The sequence below is a fragment of the Talpa europaea genome (assembly GCF_964194135.1).
Source record: "Talpa europaea genome assembly, chromosome: 2".
Taxonomy (NCBI): domain Eukaryota; kingdom Metazoa; phylum Chordata; class Mammalia; order Eulipotyphla; family Talpidae; genus Talpa; species Talpa europaea.
Genome location: NC_140068.1, coordinates 124,603,971 through 124,624,077, shown reverse-complemented (window position 1 = coordinate 124,624,077; position 20,107 = coordinate 124,603,971). Strand labels below are relative to the sequence as shown.

The window sequence follows — 20,107 nt, the reverse complement described above, 5'->3', positions numbered from 1 at the left end:
TCTTAGGTGCCATGTGATACTCCGTGTATACTGGAGTAACTGAACTTCCAGCCCCTCTTTGCTGTTTTCCATTTCTGTAGCTCCCGGCCAAGAGAGGAGATGGTTGGGTTTCATCTCAGTTGTCAGCAGTTGTCAGCAGCAGTTTCATCTGTTGTCATCTTAGTTGTCCCTGGGGCAGCATCTCCAGTCTCTAAGGCGGCTCCCCCTCTAATGTCACTGACCCTCGCGGTCACATGTGGGATCAGGGGTCATGGTAGGACAGAGGCCCCTGTACTTAGTGAGTGAGGCCTTCACAGCATAAACAAGGTCTTAGGGTCCAAGTTAGAATCTGAGCAGTTGCGATCCACTGTAGAGAAGGACCCACACACGTGATGTGGTGGTGACCCTCTGGAAGCTCTGGTGCGGGTGCCACCACATTTACCATAAACACACTCAGCGCTTGGTGGACAGCAGAAATAAGAAAGTTAAGTTCCTGTGAAGTATAATTACTAAAATATTACAAAAATCATTGGGTGGGAATTTTTGAGAAACAATCTGCTCAAAACAAAACGGTAGCTAGTAGTCTACCTCGTATCTAATATTCCTAGAAATGTGTTAGGGATGCCATCCATGACTCACACCACACTTCACAGGAGTGTTGTCCCCATTTATTTCATCACCTAGAGTGGGCGGGTGGGAATGGCAGGACAATGCCCTGGCTGGGCAGGTCATCAACAGGAATCTCACACAGAGTGTCTGCATTTTTATGAACTCGTTGAATTGAAAAAAAGCCCTCGGATTTACGTGCAAAAAGTAACACTATCATTTGGTGTGTTCATAGACATGCAAAGGATTTGAAGAAGATCTCATTTGGGAAGTGAAGTGCCCCGTGGGTGTGGCTGCTGTCTGGCCTCAGCTCCTCTCCGCTGACGGCATCATCCTTTGCTTTCCCATCTGTGATGTTCCATATTTGAAAATTTCACACCAAATATTTCATGATGAAATGCAGTTCCAATTGGATATCAGACATTCAGTCACTCTCAAACACTCACCTGGGAGGGGCTGAGTCAGGCTGACCTTGCGTCCAGCCCGGGGGAGTTCCAGGTGGAACCAGGCAATTCTGGAGACCAGCCAGGGGCAGTAGAAGAGGTGGCAGAATCCTGACATTTGAACTTCTGGGCTGACAACGGCCTACTGCTCTTTTAAGTGATTGGCCTTTTTATTTTTAGTGCCGATAAGTGACTCTGTTAATATTAATTCATGATGCTGTTACACTGGTCAATAAACGTTATGGAATATAATGAGAATCCAGTGTGTGCATTGAACAAGAAACTGGATCAGACCATTCTAAACACATACTCTTCACTGCCAACATTTTTGCCAACCTTGTACAACATAATTAGATATATGAGTTAATAAAACATTAATTGCTCTAAGTTGTATGAATTCAAACATTTAATCACAATTAAAACCGTTGATTTCTGATTTTTTTCTTACTTGGCGTTACTAAATGATTTATATCACTATTTCTTTTTATCATGGTAACTTGCTGCTAGCACAGTTGTGGGTATTAAATAACAACATTTTATAAATTCTCAATGTGCCAGAAGTCATACATTCCAACTGTTGATCTAGAAGGTCAAGAAATATATTACGAACTTAAATTCACTAGAAAGTATCAAAAGCCAAAAAGGAAGGAAGATAATTATTGACCACAAGAAGCTGGACCGCGGGAAGCAGAACTCGCCTCCTGTTTTCTCGCGCGCGCAGGGGCGCGGGTCACTGTGGAGACCAAAGCTGAAATCGAGCTGGAGCGCCAGGCCACCCCCTCCCCCCAACATGGCTCCGAAGCCCTGGCAGCGCCTGCCACCCGCCCACCAGCTCTGCCCCGCTGGCCCCACCGCTGCCGGGAAGGGGGGGTCCCGGCCCCGCCCCTCGAGGGCCGCCCCCGAGCCGCAGCCGAGCCGCTTCCAGGGCTCCTGGCCCTTCCTGGCCCGCGGCAGGGGCAGCTCCGCGGCGGGCAGCGACCCGGGCTGATCCTGCTGCACCGCGGTTTAGGAAAGGCCCGCACCCCGCGCCGCTCTGCGCGCGCCCCACTTCCCGGACCTTGCTCACCCGCCCAGGGGCTCAGGCCCCAGAGCCGCCCAGCCGTGCGTCCAGCAGGTGTGGCGCCCCGGCCGGCGTGGACCGGCCATCCCTGGGCGCTGGGCCGCCCGCGCTCTCGGCCCCTCCAGGGCCCCCCTGGGCCCCCATCCCGCCCTCTCGGAGAGCCGAGGCCAGGCAGGAGCCCAGAGGAGGGAGGATGCGCAGCAGGGTGCCGACACTCCCGCCGTCTGGGTTCCCTGTGGCACAGGAGCCCGGGGCCACACTCGAGGCAGGGGAGGAGCCTCAGGCCGCCGCACCTGCCAGGCCGGGTACCCCGCGGGAGACGGGTCCGCGTAGACGCCGCTCCCCCGGGTCAGGGCCCGCGCTGGGTTGGGGGGGCAGCGACCCCTGTCCCATCAGTGAGGGGCGCGGTGGACGCGAGGGATCCCCCGGGACGGGGAGGTGACTACGGTCTTGGGGGGACGGAGTGACCGCGGCCGGGGAGCTCGGCGCTGACCGCAAGGCGGGAGCCGAGCCCGGGCAGCAGCGGGGGCTCCCCGGGACCGTCCCCCAGGGGCCCGCGGGTGGCCGGGCGCGCAGAGCTTGCTACCCCGCCCCGTTCCCCTCGCCCGGTAAGGCGGCCTTGCCCGTCCCCTGCGCGGGTGGGGGCCGGGGGCTGGGGGGGGGCGCTGCCGCCCACCTGGCCCGAGTCTGGGCTGGGGACTCCGCGCCCTGCTGGAGGCCCCCTGGGACCCGGGACAGCAGCTCGAGCCGGGGACGGCGCAGGTCGGTCTTTCAGGCGCGCCCGGAGCCCTCCTGGTGTCTATGGGCGCCCCTGGGGTCCCCAGGGTCTTCTCCCATCCTGGGGCACAGCTACCCTGGCCGCGCGGAGGGAGCGCAGGGGAGGCGCGCTGGGGACAGCGGGGCGCGGAGCCCCCCCCTTTCCAAACCGCCCCTGTGAGGCCCGGGGCTCATTAGGCGAACTGGGCGCCTCCTCAGCGCCCGCGGCGCGCCCGGGGTCTTCCTGGGCTCCTCGGGGCGCCTGGGGGCACCCGTGACGGAGGGGGGAGCCTGGGGGACTGAGACCCATCGTGGGGCCACGCTCAACTGCGAAACTATGGCCGCGCCCCGCAGGGGAGCCCCAGAGCAGGGCGCGCTGGGGAGGGGGTGATGGGGCGGGCGGGGGTGCGCGCTCGTTGCTCACCCCGCCAGGGCGCCCGGGTGAGGAGCCGCGGAGGAGGCGCTGGCGCGCGCTGCAGACACCAAAGGGGCCCCTGGGCTCCCTGGCAGCCTCTGTCTGTCCCCTGTGGGGACGGTCCCGCCAGGAGCTGGTGGGGAGGGGGGCGGTGAGGGGAACCAGCTAGCAGAAGGGGGTGTGTCCGGTGAGGACCCAACGTGAGGGGTGAACGGGACGCCCCTGAGACGCGTGTCCTCCGCCCACCGCTTCAGTTCCCAGGCCCAGGCCCCCGCTCCGAGGGGCTCTGGCGCTCCCCGCGCACCACCCCCCTCGCGGGTCACGCGCCCGGAGGACTGGACGCAGGCGGGGTGGGCGCAGCGGGGTCCCCTCCACGCAAGGGGTGGGGGGCTGCAGGGAAAATCAGGAGAAGCAGCGCCAAGGCGGGCGTTAAGGGACGCGCCCCAGAGTCCCCAGGTCCGGCTCCGAGGCGGGGAGCGCCGAGGGCCCGCGGGCCGAGGCTCAGGCGGGCGCCGAGTGGGTCGGCCAGGCGCAGACCCCAGCGGCAGCCGATGCTCTGGCCACGCCGCCCCGCAGCGGCGCCTCAGCCCATCCTCCCGCTCCGCCCCTCGCTTTCCTGGGGAGTCTCCCCACCGCCACCCCCGCCCCGCCGCTGGCTGCACCCCGGCTCTTGTGCGCATGAATAAATAAATACATGTCTTTTTTTCAAAAACCGCGGGTGCTTCCCGAGGCGCCCCCGCCCCGCAGGTTTGGCTCCTCGGGCCCCTCGGTCCATCTGCTGCCTGTCCAGCCCGGCCGGCGAGGACCCTCCTCCAGGGCCGCAGAGAAGCCCGAGGGGCGGGCGCGCGTCCGAGCCTCCGAGGACATCCCAGGTCCGCGGCTCCGCCGGGCCGGCTGCAGAGGACGGGGCAGAGCCAGGGGCGCGTCCGCCCGCCCGGGGGTCAGGCCCGACTAGCCCCGCGGGCCCCGCCGGCCGAGGGGCGTTCCCGGCGGCTCCGGGGTCGACGCGCCTGGGGGGAAGCAGCGCCCCTGGCCACCTGGGCTGCGCCCCCCGCCCCGGCAGCGCGGAGCCGGACCTCGCGGGGGACGGGCTCGGGCGACGAGGCTGGTGTCACAGAACTCCGTGCCCCAAAGAGCGGGGGCGGCGGGCGCGCGTCCGAGCCTCCGAGGACATCCCGGGCCCGCGGCTCAGCCGGGCCGGCTGCAGAGGATGGGGCAGAGCCAGGGGCGCGTCCGCCCGCCCGGGCACCGCGTCCGCAAGTCCTCAGGCCTCGGTGCGGGCTCGGCGGGGGCGCCGGGCGCAGGGACGCCCCTCCGCTGAGGACTCGGGCACCCCGGGCGCCCCCGCCGCGCCCCTCGCCCGACCCGCAGCCCGCGCGGGCGCCTTCGCCTTCGCGCCGTTCCTCGGGACCCACGCGTCTCCCGGCCGCGCAGGGCCCCGTGCGTCCCGGCTGCCGCGGGATGGCGCCCCCGGAGCCCCCACGCAGCCCCCCACCCCCCGCCCAGCAGGTCCACGCAGCCGCCCGCCCCGGCCCCGCGCTCAGTCAAGCCCGAGAGGCCCTGGCCCGGCCCCAGGTTAGCTCGGGGGCGCGTCCTGTTCCCGGGAACCCCGAGGATTTCCGAGCCCCAGCGCCACCCCGACCCGGGGAAGCCCCGCCTCAGCCCGCAGGTCTCTCTTCGGTGCGCAGGGAGCCCCGCCTGCTCCCCGTACAGCGGGCGCCAGGGCAGGGGGTCAGGGACAGGCCCACAGCGCTGGCCTGGCAGGCCGCTGACCACCGCTGGGCATCGCCGGGCGCGGCGGGTCACCCCTCCCGCTACTCCCCGCAGAGCCTGGCCAAGCCCCGCCCCACGCCCGGCCCCGGCATCGGGGCAGCGGGGCCAGAGCCGACCGGCGCCTCAGCGCCTTTTTATGCAACCTGTGCTTCCCGGCTTGTGGGCTGGCCCAATCAGGTGTGAGCTACCAGCTGACTGGTGCTAAACGGTCCAATCAGCCTCAGGATTGAAAAACGGTCCAATCAGCTGTGTGGGCGGGGCAGCCTGAGAGCGGCTATAAGCAGGGCTGGCGGCGCTCAGACACGGGCGGGGGCGCGGGCTGCAGGCCCCGCCTCTTCTCTGGCGGCCCCCGAAGGCGCCCCGGGGCCCGGAGTCTCAGGGCGTCGCTTGCTGCAGGTGCCGCCCCACCACTCACGCAGCTGCGGGCGCCGGTGTCTCTCGCCGAGCGGCCCGCGGCGGCCCCCGTGGCTGGCCGGCGCCCGCGGTGAGCGGCGGGCGGGAAGCGGCGGCCGGGGGCCCTGGCCGGTCCTGAGCGTCCGCCGCCCCGTGCGCCCTCGCGCTGCCCCTTGGCGGGCCCGGCCTCGGCCTCCCGGGCCTCTGGGCGGCGGGTCCGCGCCGGCCCGTCCCCCGCCTCCCTCGCGCGCTGCCCTGGTCCACGCTCACCCGGCCCGAAGGCCTCGCCCGGGCCCGACGACGTCCTGGGGGGCGGGCCCGGGGAGGCGGGAGCAGCTCCGCGGCCCGCGTTGGGGCCGGGGCCGAGCTGGAGGGCGGCGGGCGGCCCGAGCCGGGCGGGGGCGGGAGCGGGGGCGCCGCGGGCACTGCCGGCCTCCGCTGCAGGCCGGAGACAGACGCCACCGAGGCAGAGACGCCTCAGGCCGCCCCGGCCCCCACGCCGGCGGGGACAGGCACCCGGGGAGGGGCAGGGGCAGCCGGTCAGCAGCGGCGCGTCGACAGCGGGTCCAGAGTCGGCGGGGACGGCAGCTGCACGGGGCGGCCACGCGGGCCACGGCGGCCTGTCCCTCCCCCGCCCCCCAGCCCCCGGCCCCCTCCCCCCTCCCCCTCCCCCTCCCTCCCCCTGCCCCCCGCCCCCCTCCCTCCCCCCGCCCCCCGCCCCCCTCCCCCTGCCCCCCTCCCTCCCCCCGCCCCCCTCCCCCTCGGTTCCCTCCTCCCCCCCCCACCCGTCCGTCTCTCGCCTCTGCCCCCTTCACCCGCCCCGCCCTCTCCTCCCGCCCTGACTGCTTTTCCTAAGATTCCATTCAACACACACCCGGGATCTGAGTCTCTGCAGACCAGCCTGGCGTTTGGAAGCGCCCCTGGGCCGCCTGCCGCGAGCCGGGGCGACGCCAGGACACCCCGCGCGGGCCCCCGGGCGGCTTCTGTCCGCGGCCCCACGAGCTCGGGCCGGCCGTGCACGGGGACGGGACTTGCGGAGCCCGCGGCCACACGGCGGGACCCCGGAGGGCAGAGCGAGACAGCAGGGCCGGCAGGGGCCCAGCGAGCGGCCGGCGGGCTGGGGGGGGGTGCGGGGAAGCAGCCCCCACCTGTGGCAGCCGGGGCAGCGCCCGCCAAGGGCCCCACCGCACTGGGCTGCGCCTGGCCCCACCCACTGGCCACACCTGAGCAAGAAGCTGCCCTGCGCTCTGAGGCCGCAGACAAGGCCCCTCCTCGTCATCACTTTCCTCGCGGCCTCTTGGAAGTCTTTGTTCCTCAAATGGTAGATGACGGGGTGGGGTTCGGCAGTGGGGTGACCACGGTGTAGAAGACGGAAATGATCTTGTTGATTTCAGGGGACAGGTGGGCTTTGGGGCGCACGTACATGGAGATCGTGGTCCCCGAGTAGACAGTGACCACTGCCAGGTGGGAGCCGCCGTGGAGAAGGTCTTCGCGGGCCGGAGGCGGAGGGGATGCTTACGATGGCGGCCACGATGAAGACGTGGGACACGAGGGTGGGGAGGAGGCACACGCGCAGGCGGCGATGGACAGGGCGAAGACGACCATCTCGGTGAGGTAGACGCGGGAGCAGGAGAGCCGCATGGAGGGGCAGGTCGCAGAAGAAGTGGTTGATCCGGTTGGGGCCACAGAAGTCCAGCCTGGAGATCATCAGGCAGGGCAGGACCCCGTGCCCACCCTGGTCACCCAGGAGACGGCCACCAGCTTGGCGCAGGTCTGGGGCGCATCAGGAGGGGGTAGCTCAGGGGGCTGCAGACGGCCAGGTAGCGGTCATAGGCCATCGTGGCCAGGAGGAAGCACTCGGTGGCCCCGAAAAACACAAAGAAGTAGAGCTGGGCCATGCAGGCGGGGAAGGAGATGGCACGGCCCGGGGACAGCAGGCCGGCGAGCAGCGGCGGCACGACGGTGGAGGTGTCCCAGACCTCCAGGAAGGACAGGTGCTTGAGGAACGTGTACATGGGCGTGTGCAGCCGCCGGTCATGGCTCGCCACGGCAATGATGACGACGTTCCCCACCACCGTCAGCACGTAGGTAGATGAACAGAAAGATGGCAAACAGCAGGGACTGCCACTCGAGAAGGTTCTGGAATCCCAGCAGCTGAAACTCAGTGACAGCAGACACATTTGGGGGCTCCATCGCCTGCGGAGGGGAAGAGACCTTGGAAAGCACTGCGGACAAGGCATGAAAATCCTCGGTGCTATCTGGAACATGAGAGACTGTCTTCGAGCACTCCCGTCTCCACGACAGCTTTCTGGAAGAACGTGCGCGGCTCCACCTGGCTTTTAGACCACTGTGGTTTCAACCCATTAGGCGAAAGGGGCGCAAGAGTTGGGGGAGGGCCTCAGCAAGCTCCACTCACCAGGCTCTCTGAGATCTAGAAGTTTCAGGTTCAACACCCCAGGTAAGAAGGGGCTCACTGAGCCAAACACAGGAAATACAATTAATAGCCGGGCCTCCCTGGTGGCGCGAGGGTTAAGTCTCAGCACTGTGAAGCTGTCCCCAGCCACTAAGGCATGAGTTCAATCCCCGGCCAGGGAGTGACCCACAGGGCGAGGCAGACCTCTTCTGTCTCCCCGCTGCTTCCCTCAGCAGCGTGTTTCAGTAGATGCACCTGTTCTGCTCCCCACTCTGTCTCTGGTCTCTGGTAAATCCTCTCACCCACCCACCCCCAACCTTTGGCCTGTACCCCAGTTCTTTATGCATAAATAAATAAACCTTTAAAAAATTAATAGCTATGTTTTCCTGGAAAGGGCCTGGGCCCTTTCCTCCCACAGGTGACCCTCATCTGGAAACAGGTCACACCTGGCCCGTCTCCCAGCCCCGGGAGACTGTGTTCTGCCCTCAGTGTTTATGGACACCTCCTCCAGGTACTTGAGCATCTGAGTGTGTCTGTGTGTGTCTGTGTGGCCAGGGCTGAGCCAGCCTGCATCTCCACTGGTACCTTCTCACCCAGGTGGACACCAGCTTAGTGATCGGATTTTGTGTCCAGTCAACAAGTCACCCCTCCTTTTTTTCAAGGTCTAGCCTAGTTCTGGATGAAGCCAGCATCCACCCGCCATCAGGGGCTTCCCTCATCAAGGACTGAGCGTGATGTCACCTCTGTAATGCCCAGGCCCAGGACTCCAGCCGCAGGCCCTTCCATGTCCCTCCCTCTCCCCTAGTGACTATTTCAGGCGCTTCTCCAAAACCTTCCAAGACTTTTTGTGTAGGAAAGTGATGAAGCTGAAGTACCCGGAGGCCCTCCTTCACCGCCCCCCTCTGTCTCCCCGGGAGCCCGATGGGTGGTGCATCACCCCCTTCTCCCCCCCTCTCCCCCAGAGGTTGCACCTGAGCTGGCTGTGGCTTTATTTGGTCTCTTGCCCAAATTAACCGACAACCCCCCCCTCGGAAATGCCGCATCCCCCCAAGGAGCACCGCCCCTCCCACCCGACTGCTGTAGTCTCCCTGCGCCCCAGGCACACCCGTCCTTCCTCCTGGGAAAGTGGACAGAGCAGCTGCCACAGCAGAGGCCTCTGCTAGGGTGGAAACCAGAGCGCACAAAGCAGACGATTTGGCGAGGGGCTTGGGCATGAGGCTGCAGAGAGTGGCCAGTTCAGGGCTCCGGAGCCATGGTCCCTGGAGCTCTACAGTGAAAAAGGCCCCTGGCTCCACCTGCTGGCTGCGCCCAGGAGCTGGCCCTGCTGCATGGTGTCTGCTCTCTGTGCCTAGGGCCGGCCTGCCCTGCTCCCTCCCAGCCGCTCCCCTTCCTCCTCAGAGGCACCAGACCTCTGGGTCTCTGTTCTGACCCCATCTCAGCTCCTGCGCACAGCACAGACCACAGTCTCTGGCCTTCTCTGCTCACTGCTGTTCCTGGGCCCTGCCCCGGGGCAGGCTGACCCCAGGCCAGTCCAGGAGCCCAGGCTGAGGGGAAGCGTGACCCCACAGGGCAGCGAGTGATGCAATTCACTTTGGAACATGGTCCTTTCCTGACATTGCTTCCACTTCCGTGACATGAGCAGTGACCGGACAAAGGCAGAATTTAAATGCCGAGACCACCAGGGCCTGGTTGACGGGGTCAGCATGGGCAACGTGGTTGGGTCACAGGGCATTTGGCCCCATTTCTGAGTCACCTAAAGTCCCCCTCAAACGCAGTCAAAGACACAAGGGAAAAAGGACCTGCTGGGCCTAGCCCTTTGGGGCAGGACGGGGTGCCGGGGTGACAGGGTGGGGGGTTGGCGGGGGTGGGGGGTGGCAGGGGTGGGGGTGCGAGCAGGTGGTGGGGTGATGGGGGTGGGGGTGCAGACCTGCTTGGGGCTGACATCAAGTCCTGGCTATCCCAGGGACTGGATCACCTGATTTACAATGAGCTCAGCCAACAAGACCCGCCCCGAGACAGAACCTCCCAGGCGCCAGCCCCACATCTCATTTCACAGCTTCCCTGGAGCCTTTATGGAAATAAACAGGCCCCAGTACCACAGACCTCCCGCCATCCAGGGCCACCAGGCGCCTCTGGGCTAGGGCCTCCCTGCTGCTCTCCAGGCACCACAGGGCGGGCGATCCCACCTGGACAGAGTATCCGCAGGGCCTGCAGCCTCAGGCTCGCAGTCCCTCACCCACAGGCATGGCCTCTGGCTCCAAACACACCTCTCCTGGTGGCCTTCTGAGCCCTGGGCCTACCTGTCCATCTCCCTGGCACACGGCGCCCACGGTCCTCTCTGCTGCCGGCTCGGCCCTGCTGCCCTCCGCCCTGCACGCTGGCCCTGGCTGCTGCGACTGGCCATCTTCTGCGGGTGATGCGGCTGGAACATGCTCCACCTTTCAACAACCCAGGTCTCCTGGGGCCTGGCCTTCGGGGAATCCTCCTCCCAGGTATTCTTCCACAGTTTGCCTACGAGTTAATAATCAACAAAAGCAAACTTTTGAGACTCCCCGCTGCCCAGGGGGCTCAGCACGGGGGCACCCCTGGGACCCAAGCAGTTCTTTGGAAAACTTTTTTAAAATGTAGCTTAGGATGGCCCCGGAGATGCTGAACTGGACTGACTCAAACAAATGGGTGTTTCTTGAAAATCTAGGGAGCAGGTACCCAGGGGCCCATCCTGAGACGGGTGCCAGCGGCCTTCCGCTTCACACTGCAGTTTCAGGTGTGCCCACGAGAGCACATCCACTCACCCACACGGTGAGACCCCCCCACCCAGGCCAACTTCCAGCGACCAGAGCACCTGCGCCGAGGGTGTCTCCCAACTCCACAAGGAAAACGCAGCATCTCAGCCTGGAAAGGCCTGAGCGGAGCCCTCCACATGCCCCCGCCCCCCTCTTACCAGCAGGACCAGAGGCTGCTGCATGGGGGGGCACTGCCTCACAATGCACTTGTGCTTGACTTAATAACTTATTTTCCAAAATAATGTTATCCGTGTGTATATTTTTCAGAAAACTTGCAGACAGAAGACGGCAAGGGCGCGGCGCGTGCACGAGTGCCCGCTGTGAACACGCTCAGGAGCACGGGTGGCTGCACACGCACAGGTGCATTTTGGGGCACTGGGTGAGGAGCCGCTGCAAGCTCTAGCTGGCACCACCGGGTCTTGGGGTGCCCGCGGCGCCAGGAAACCTGAGTTCATGGGGGTGAGGCTGCAGGGAAGAGTGTCCAGGCTCTTGGATGGGGTCCCAGGCAGGGTCCTGGGCTGGGTGGGGTCCACTACACTCCACCCGAGTTGGCCCCCTGATGGCCCAGCCCGCAGCTCTCCTGTTCCTCGCGGGCAGCACGCGCCCTGCGGCTGCGGCCTTGGCTGGCCTTAGCCCCTCTCCATCACCGTCTTTCTCACTGCTAGAGATGGGGAAGAAAACAAGCTGCACCCCGGCCTGTGGGCAGGCTTCTTCCGTGAGGTCTTCACACTGGGCCCCCACTCTTCGCCTGGCACGCCGCGGCCAGGGGAGGAGAGCAGTGCAGGCACCCAGGGAGCAGGCGAGCAGGCAGGTGGGTGGGTTCCAGCAGGTGAGAGCACAGGGTACAGCGGGACCTGGGGACACCCAGGCCACCCACCCCATCAGCACTGCCACGTGAGGGTGGCCGGCAAAGGGCACTGGCACGCAAGCCCCACAAGGTCACCCCAGCACTCACGTGCCAGCAGGCGACCAGCCTGAGGCTTGGCCTGAGGAGCCTGGGGGGGCGCCCGGCTCAGGTGTGCTGACATCTGAGGGGCCCCTCGCCCCGGCAGACGTGCGACGGAGGAGAGGCCGGAAAACGTCACCTCCAAGAGGCAGCAGGGCCATGGCAGACACGCGCCCCAGCTGCATCCGGAGCCAGCCGGCCAGAGCAGGCTTCCCCAGGCTTCCAGTCCCGGCCCTGGGAGCACATGCAGGCCCAGGACTGGCCTCAAGACCTCTTTGCGCCCCAGGCTGTCCTCCCCACTCCCCAGGCCCCAGCCTCCACTGCCTGACCAGCCCCAGGCGCCCGTGCCATCCCCGCAGCACCACTCTGGCACGCGTCCTCACCCTGGCACGCGCCCTCGTCCCCAGCACAACGGCCTGCTCTCACTCAGGCGGGCGCCCCTGGGTGCGGGTGCACCATCGGCTACAAGTCGGCATCTGTGTATCCGTCTCCACCAAGACAAGCTCACAGATACTTTGAGATGTTCAAATCCTCACCCGGAAGTACCTTCCAGAATCCCTCCTTCCTCTTTCCCGCGCAGTCGCTGGGACACTTCCTCACGCCCACGCGGTCAGCCCCTCCATCCCGCACAGGGGCCGGGCAGGGGTGCCGGAAACTGCCATCGGTGGTCACTCTCACGCTGACCAGATGTGCTGAAGTCACCTCAGTCTAGGCAAAGTGACCTGCCCCCTTGGCGCGACGGTGCGTGGTCCCGGCCGGCCATTTCCTGGGGCGGCTGAGTTGGGGCTTTGCTCATCCCATGGCGGGCCCCAGAGCAACGTGGCCGGAGCCCAGGGATTGGGGCATGTGGGGTGCACCAGGCCCAGGGGTGGGAGGGCCGCCCAGGCAGGGGCAGGTCTGTGAGGCAGGGAAGGGGAAGCAGGAGTCCAGGGGGAGCCCTGGCGAGCTGTGGGGGCAGCCACCCCGCGGGCCCAGGCCGGGGTCTGGGGGCGAGGGTGTGTTGTGCTCGCTGGGGACGGGGCAGTCAGCAGAGGAAGCCCGGCCAGGAGCTTTCTCGTGGGGTCACTCCAGGGACTCGGCCGTTACAGGAGGGGTGGAATCTCTACCCGTAAGGGTAGAGGCGCCGCTCCAGACGGGCCTTCAGGAGGAGGTCTTCCCGGTCCATGGAAGGAAATTCTAAGACTCACACTTGAAGCCCCGCACGGAGCATCACTGGGTTCGGTATGAAAAAGGGAATGATTATAAAACTCCTGTGTTTCTTCAGAAGTTTCATAGATGACAGTTATTCATCAGAGCACAGTGTGGACAAAGTCTGGATCCAGCTCCAGCAGTGCAAACCCCGCCTCTGAACAGGGTGAGGGGGTGCCCGATGGTCTGTTTAGACCTGCTCTCAGAACCACTCCCAGACCCACGGGCCCTGGGCGTGGGCTCGGTGTGGGGGAGGGTCCAGTACCCCAGGCCTGCTGGTTACCTCAGATGTGCCTTCCCCAGAGTGCTGAGGGCCCTGGGGGTGGGCCTCAGGGGAGCCAGAGGCCTCTCTTCTCCCTCTCCCTGGGGGATTCTGCAGTTTGGACCCTTAGAGGCCCAGCGAGAGAGACTTCTTTTATCATTTAAACCCCCTCTGGAATCAAGCGAGTGAAGCGTGGGCACAACTTCCAAGGCCACCACATGGAGGTAGCATCTTCACCAGCCCCCCGCCAGGATGGGGCCACCCTCCTCCCCAGGCTGGGGCCACCCTCTTCCCCAGGCTGGGGCCTCCCTCCTCCCCAGGCTGAGCACCCAGCGGGAGGAGCCAGCTCAGAACAATTAGCCCAGGCAGGCAAGTCCCAGGGTACCGCCTTCCTTCCTTCCTTCCTCTGGGGCACAGTGTGTGCGGGGGTGATGGGTTTGCGGGTGATGGGTTTGCGTTTATTCAATGCAGGTCAGATGCCAGACCCCACCATACCACCCAGGCCAGCCCAAGGCCCAGGGCCCACCAGCTGTAGGCGGAGAGAGTGGAGGCTCCCGGGGAAGAGGGGGCGCCAGGGCGAGGAGGGGGTTCGCCAGGGCACAGAGGGGGGTGTGCCAGGACACAGAGGGGGTACCAGAGCACAGAGGGGGTGTGCCTGGGCGAAGGGGGGGTGCCAGGGCGCAGAGGGAGTGCTAGGGCACAGAGGGGGTGCCAGGGAGCAGAGGGGGCGTTAGACCAGGGTCAGAAGGGAGGTCTTGCCTCCAGGTCCTTCACCATCATGCAGGCTTTCGGGGCAACTGCAGGGCGATAGTAGGGTCCTGCTCATAGGGCCACCAAGGAATCGCGCACATAAACGTCGCTGCACATGGGTAGGGCAGGTCGGAGCCTGTCAGCTGAGTTGCGGGCCTAGCAGCCTGCTCACGGGTGGGGTGCACCCTGTGCCGGCCCCACGTCCACCTGGGGTTGCTGCTTTCCATTCATCAGGGTCTCCCCAGGAAAAGCATGAAACTACCAGGACGTTTGATTCCCACGGCAGGGAAGCTGGGAACCCTACCCAGCAGCCCAATGAGCCACATCCCCAGCCCCCAGAGAGGGCCTGCGAGCCCGGGGCTGCCCAGTGACCGCCCGTGGGTGCCTCCCCCCCAACAGCCCCTGGCGGCGGCCACAGGCCCTGGCCTCGCCTGGAAAGAAAGTCAGAGCAGGGCCGTGCGCCCCGCGCCTGTAATGGTTAGGATTTCACCTTCAATTTCCCAAACAGTATTTTTTGATTTTGCTTTTTAAGGGTCCAGCTCTGATCACATTACTTCTTACAAACTTTGAAAATGTGCTTATTTCTAAGCAAAATAACTGAAGATAAACTTGTACTTTTTTTGAGTGCTTTGCCTCATGCTGATTTCCCTCTTGGAAAACCCTCTTCATAGGCCGCCGCCTCCGCACCAGCTGGCCGGTCGCTCTCCCTTTGTGTCCTGCAGCGGGGAGGGCTTCTCTCTGCACCCCCATGCTCGCCTGCTGGGTCCGGGAGGACCTGGGGTTCCCATTCTCGGTGCTCACTGAGGTGAGCAGGGGCTGTGCCCCGAGGGCCAGGCCGTGGTCCCCACAGGGAGAAGGCCGAGCACAGGGCAGGGCCTGCGGGCAGGCAGGGTTTGGTGTCTGGGCAGCGCTGGCTGGTGTCCAATACCCAGGTGGGGCCGGCCCCACAGTCCGTGGGGACACGGGCTGTCCCTTAGGACAAGACCTGCAGTGCTGTCCTCTGAAGCCCTGCCGACCCTGGCAGCACGCCGGCCAGAGAGGCCTCTGAATAAAATGTGCACAGGAGACATTCTCGAATCATCGAATCACTTAAAAGAGCAAGGGAGCTGCTCTTGAGGTCAGACAGGTGTCGCCTCACTGCTGGGGTGAGGGACAGGCACCTGACAGCAGAGTGGGGGTGGCCAGAGGGGCGGGCGGGCGGTGCATGGCTCCAGGCGGGAGTGACACGCAGTGCACACCAGGCACCCACCATAGAGTGAACACACCTGACAGGTGTGCGTACCTGGGGCTCCTGGGTGCCCCTGTGGGCAGTGGGCAGGGGCAGGCTGAGGACCAGCTCAGGGTCGCCGGGGTCAGGGTCCCCTCCCACTCCCCAGGAGTGGCTTGCTTCCCTCTGAATCCTGCAGAGGTCAGCAGGGAGGTGCCCTATGTATAGCGCCTATGCACTTGGACTACGCTGACTACACTCACCAGCCCTGACTGTGCTCCCAGCCCTTGCGCTACCTCTGCTGACAACTGACTCTCCTGCGATATTAACAAATGTACTATTAATCTAGCATTAATAGTACTCAAAAAGTATTCACTAACCTCACTAAATACTAGCAATGCTAACTTAACTCTACCAACAATACTAACAGAGCAATATGATGAAGGGATTAACATGGTAACTCAAACTAGAGCATAAACTAACTGAAGTATAAACATTTTGAGAATAAATCAATCAGCTAATTCTGTTACACTTTATTCATTTATCCACTCTTAATCAACTTGCTTCAGTGTACTTCTGCTACACTGTCTAGTCCACAAATCACTACACAATAGAATGAAACTTAAATACATGAAGGGAAACTCCATTGTGGAAGTTTGTGGATGGCTCACAGCTATTCCATGCACACACAGTTTGGGGAACCTCACCTCAGGAAACAGGTCTTGGGCCCAAATCTCTACAAGGGGGGTGCCACAAAATGCCCCCGGTGGGGCAGAGAAGTGTGCATGCATGAGTCACAAGTCCATTGTCCTCCTTGGAACCCAGGTCCCAGGTCAGGTATATAGGCTTATGACACAGGACTCGGGCCCTGTTCCAAAATGTGCTAGGGATCAAACCCAAGGCAATCCAACCCTGCATTTCCATTACACTGTGAGTGCTCCTGCATCGGGAAATCATCTCTTTTCGCCACCACAGAGGACACTTGATTTTCCTAGGGCTACAAGACTCAAGGAGTGATTTATTACTATCTCATCTATTTCTTTCTCTCCCAAAGTTCCCTTTTGGAATGGCATTAAAATTAGCCAAATCAGACTGGAAAGGAAAGGAAAACAATGACATAACTGCAGGGAACATAATTTGAGGAACATTTTCCAGGACATAATTTGAGGAAATTCAAGGATTTTCTATATTATTGATGCAGATATTGGCTACATAGATCAACGGAGGAGTAAACATTTTCTTACCCATGACCTAGCTGTGGTATAAACAGAATTAGAAATTTCCTCCATATCTGAGGATTGGAAAGCTGATAGTATACCAGAGACTATGATTCAACTAAGAGCCCCACATAGTAAGACCTCCGTAATGGATCATGGCTTTTAGCAGTTATGTAAGCAAAATACCCAAAAGCAATAATTAATATATATGTGTGTGTGTGTGTGTGTGTTACACTACTTTATAACACTGTATAAATCTTTGGAGTACAGCTTCACATCTATTAAAATGTGTAATTCCACACCACACACACTAACAGAGTTCTAATGAGCCTCTACTAACAGGCTTCTCCTCTCACACCCACCCTCTCCAGGGGCAGCTCCTCCTGCCTGCTGGTGTCTGCGCAAGCATCATCTTCTTTCCTTGTGTGTGTGTGTGTGTGTGTGCCCACACGCTACTGAAAGGAGGACTCTGGTGACGCTTTTCTTAGAGGTGACCCAAGAACCCTCATCTGTGACCCCAACACCTCTCCCAAACATCACTCCTCACCAGTGTCAATGTTATAAAAACAAGGAAAATCTGAGAAACTGTCATCCAGGCGAACTGGATGGGATTATGGAGCATAAAATGGACAGTAGCAAAGATGGCATTTAGTAATTATGTCAACATAGCTGCATTAGTTGTAAAAAAATAAAAGTATTCATGTAGGATGTTAACAACATGGAAATGGTGTGGGATAAACAAGACCTGTACTGCCTTTGCAACTTTTCTATAAATCTGATAGTATTCTTTAAATGTTATTTTTTAAGATCAATTTATTTTTTTATAAAGATTTATTTATGCATACAAGAACTGGGGTGCAGGCCAGAAATGTGGAGGTGAGAGGATTCACCAGAGATAGGGTGGGGAGCTGAACAGGCAGATGTACTGAAATGCACTGCTGAGGGGAGGAGCGGGCGAGACAGGAGAGGTCTGACGTGCCATATGGGCAGCTCCCTGGCTGGGGATCAAACTCACGCCGTAGTGGCTGCGGAGAGCTTCATAGTGCTATGTCTTAGCTCCTTGAGCCACCAGGGAGGCCCTAAATATTATTTTTTTAAAAATGCCCTCAATATTGAATAGGTTGTAGAAGAAAAAAATTTTCTCTTTTCCGATTCTCCCAGGTATCACTGTCCAGGGACTGGAGAGAGGAGTTCTGGGGAGAAAAGACGGAAACCTCACACACAGGGCAGGCTCCGGAGTCTCCTCTCTTCTGAGCCCTGCTGCTCTGACTCCTCACAGAGCATCTCACCCCAGGACGCCGCCCTCCAGCACCCCCAACTCTGCCCACCTCAGCCCCCCCGCCCCGACCTGGCTGCTCCACCAGAATCCGGAGCAGCGCGGCAGCGCCCCCGTGTGGCCACAGGGCTGAGCACAGGAGCCCAGAGCCGCCCTTTCTCCTGCTCAGCCAGGCCCTCCCCAGGCTCCCTGGGCCCCCAGCGGCAGGACAGGGATCTGCACACAAGGGGGCGCCCAAGTCTGCGTCAGTTTCAGTGTCCTTATTTTTAGTCTGCAGTGGTCTCCAGGACATAATTGGTTCCTAGGTTCTGGGCAAATCCCCAAATATATAGATTGCCTCAGTCTCTTTATATGAAAACTTAGATTCCAGGGTCCCTGTAATTTGTTTCTGCCTCTGCTTCCAAGGACGAAAGCCCCTCTTCCTGGGAATCACCTTACATTCTCCATCCTTTGGAGGAGGGGAGGGGCCTAGGAGAGCCCCCAGGGCACTGGCTAGGAAGATGGGGAAGCTCCTGGAAAATAGAGCAGAGGATGGAAATGGGGACTTTAGGGGACAGAGGTGGAAAGGGGTGCAGGGGGAGCCAGAGAGGACCGGGCAGGGAAGGGGCCACACGGGGGACACTGAGGGGGAAGGTCTGTGTGGGTGACATAGGCTCTCACTGGGGAGCTGGAGCGTCTGTCTCCCCTGGGGGATGCAGCAGTGCTGGCCTGTAACTGCCCAGGGAACTGCGCACATCTGGGGCCTTGCCTGTCCTTGCAGGGCAGGTGTCACCCACACATATGCACATGCTGGTGACAGAGAGGACTGTAACAGGGGGGCCCCCAAGGGAGGATCTGGGTTCGTGCCCCACCCAAGAAGGGTGGAGCTGAGCAGGGAGAGGAAGCTTGAGAGGAGGCTGAGGAGGGAGGAAGCAGGATGGAACCAGAAGGAGACCTGGGGGAGGCGCATGGGGCAGAGACACGTGAAGAAGCTGAACTTGCTTCTTGGCCTTGGACTGGGTGACACAGACATGGGTGAGAAATCCATGGGAGGTGACAATGGCAGCTTCTATCTTGATTTTGCTCTTTTCCTTCCAGACTTGACAGCCCTGTCCCCCCTTTTCTATGGGTCCCGCCAGGAGGTGCTTTAGACTGTGACAGGCTTTCAGGCCCTGCTTGGGCCAACCCTGTTTGGCTGAACATTTACCCACAAGGGATGGTGACTTTGGTGCTTGATTTGGAAACTTTATTCTTTCATTTGTCTTTGTTGCACACTAACTGTATTAAAAATCCTTTCCATGAAAGGTCTTCCATGTTTTGTCTTGATGCTGGAGATGGCAGGGAGATGGGGGAGATAATAGTTAAGGGGAGTCCCCTTCCTCATCCGGAACATCCCCGTTCAGTTCCCCAATGCTGGGGTGTCTGGGAGATTCAGGGAGCCAAGAGGAGGGCAGAGCAAGGCCTGTGCCTCCCTGGAGGACCAGCCCTTGGGACTGATTCTGGGGCTCCAGGGCCCCACTCCCTACAGGTGGGTCAGAGTCAACCCTGCTCACAGCCCCAGGCTGCTGACAGTCCCTCTGTGCCGTGATCCTGCAGACACCGCTCTGAGGATAATGTGAAAAAAAAAATGAACAGCAACATTAAATGGAATCTTAAAACACTAGGAATAATTTTTTTAAATCAGGTTTATTTTGAAGGACACTTCAGGGGATGTGGAATCCTTGTCTGACAGCTCATTGCTATCAGGACCTTGACTGTCACGTGACTTATTCAGTCTCCAATATTTCTTGTAAGAAAACAGACACTGATCACTTTATTGCCTTAAATTTTTTAATAGTTTGTACCAATCACTTCATCCTTTGCACATTAAACAAAGATCTGGCAATTCGCACAGTCTCTGAGGGGGAGGCAGCAGGAGGGTCCGTGCTCAGGGGCTCCTGCTCTGGGTCTCAGGAGGCTGCGATGGGGATGAGATGTTGGTGGATCTGAAGGGCTGTGATCAGTGTGGAAGGATCTTCCCTTCCCCAGCCCTGGGCAGCCAGAGCCCACTCTCTGCCTCTGGGGACAGGCCTGGGAACTTCTCTCTAAATACACCCCAGGTGACTCTGATGGCGCAGACTTGCAGTCAGGCATTTGGGGTCCCCAAGCCCAATGCATGCTGTTGCCCAGGAACATACTCCACAGGGTGCTGGGGTCACAGAGAACCACGTGACCCCGCCCTGGAGGTCCTGCAGCCTGGGGTGTGTGAGGAGACAAGGGCTACAGTAGTTGCCTCGGAGGGGGCCAACACAGAGCCAGGGAGGTTCCTTCCTCAGCAGGAAGGGGACATGGGAGTTGGGTCTCAAAAGCCAGAGGTGGGCACAGGAACAGAAGTGGCTCAGGGTGCTGACTGAAGGCCGGCTACATACCTCAGCAGTTACTTTCTCTGTGTCACCTCGGGGATTCTTCTCCAGCACTCTGTGAATTGGGAATTGATACTATCCTGACACCCCTCCCCCACATTCCCCTTCAGAAACAAGGACATGGAGCCTGAGGGGTTATGGCAGTGTCCAGGTCTGAACCCCAGCTGCCTGGTTAATGTCTGGGCCTCTCGCCTGACACCATCCTGCAATCTGACCGGGGAACCTATGAGGCAGGTTCCCTGGAGCCCTCACCACCCTC

The 20,107-nt window shown here is 61.3% G+C and overlaps 2 pseudogenes across 2 annotated transcripts in view; both read right to left on the bottom strand.

Moving 5' to 3' along the window:
- LOC311188310 (patr class I histocompatibility antigen, A-2 alpha chain-like) overlaps nt 1–20,107 on the bottom strand; it is a 206,559-nt pseudogene that overhangs the window by 64,960 nt on the left and 121,492 nt on the right. The window lies entirely within an intron of this gene.
- LOC311167666 (olfactory receptor 11L1-like) lies at nt 5,307–7,618 on the bottom strand (annotated as a pseudogene). The gene is made up of 2 exons: nt 6,649–7,618; nt 5,307–5,730 (listed from the first exon to the last, which is right to left on the bottom strand). The product of its transcript is annotated as an olfactory receptor 11L1-like (transcript).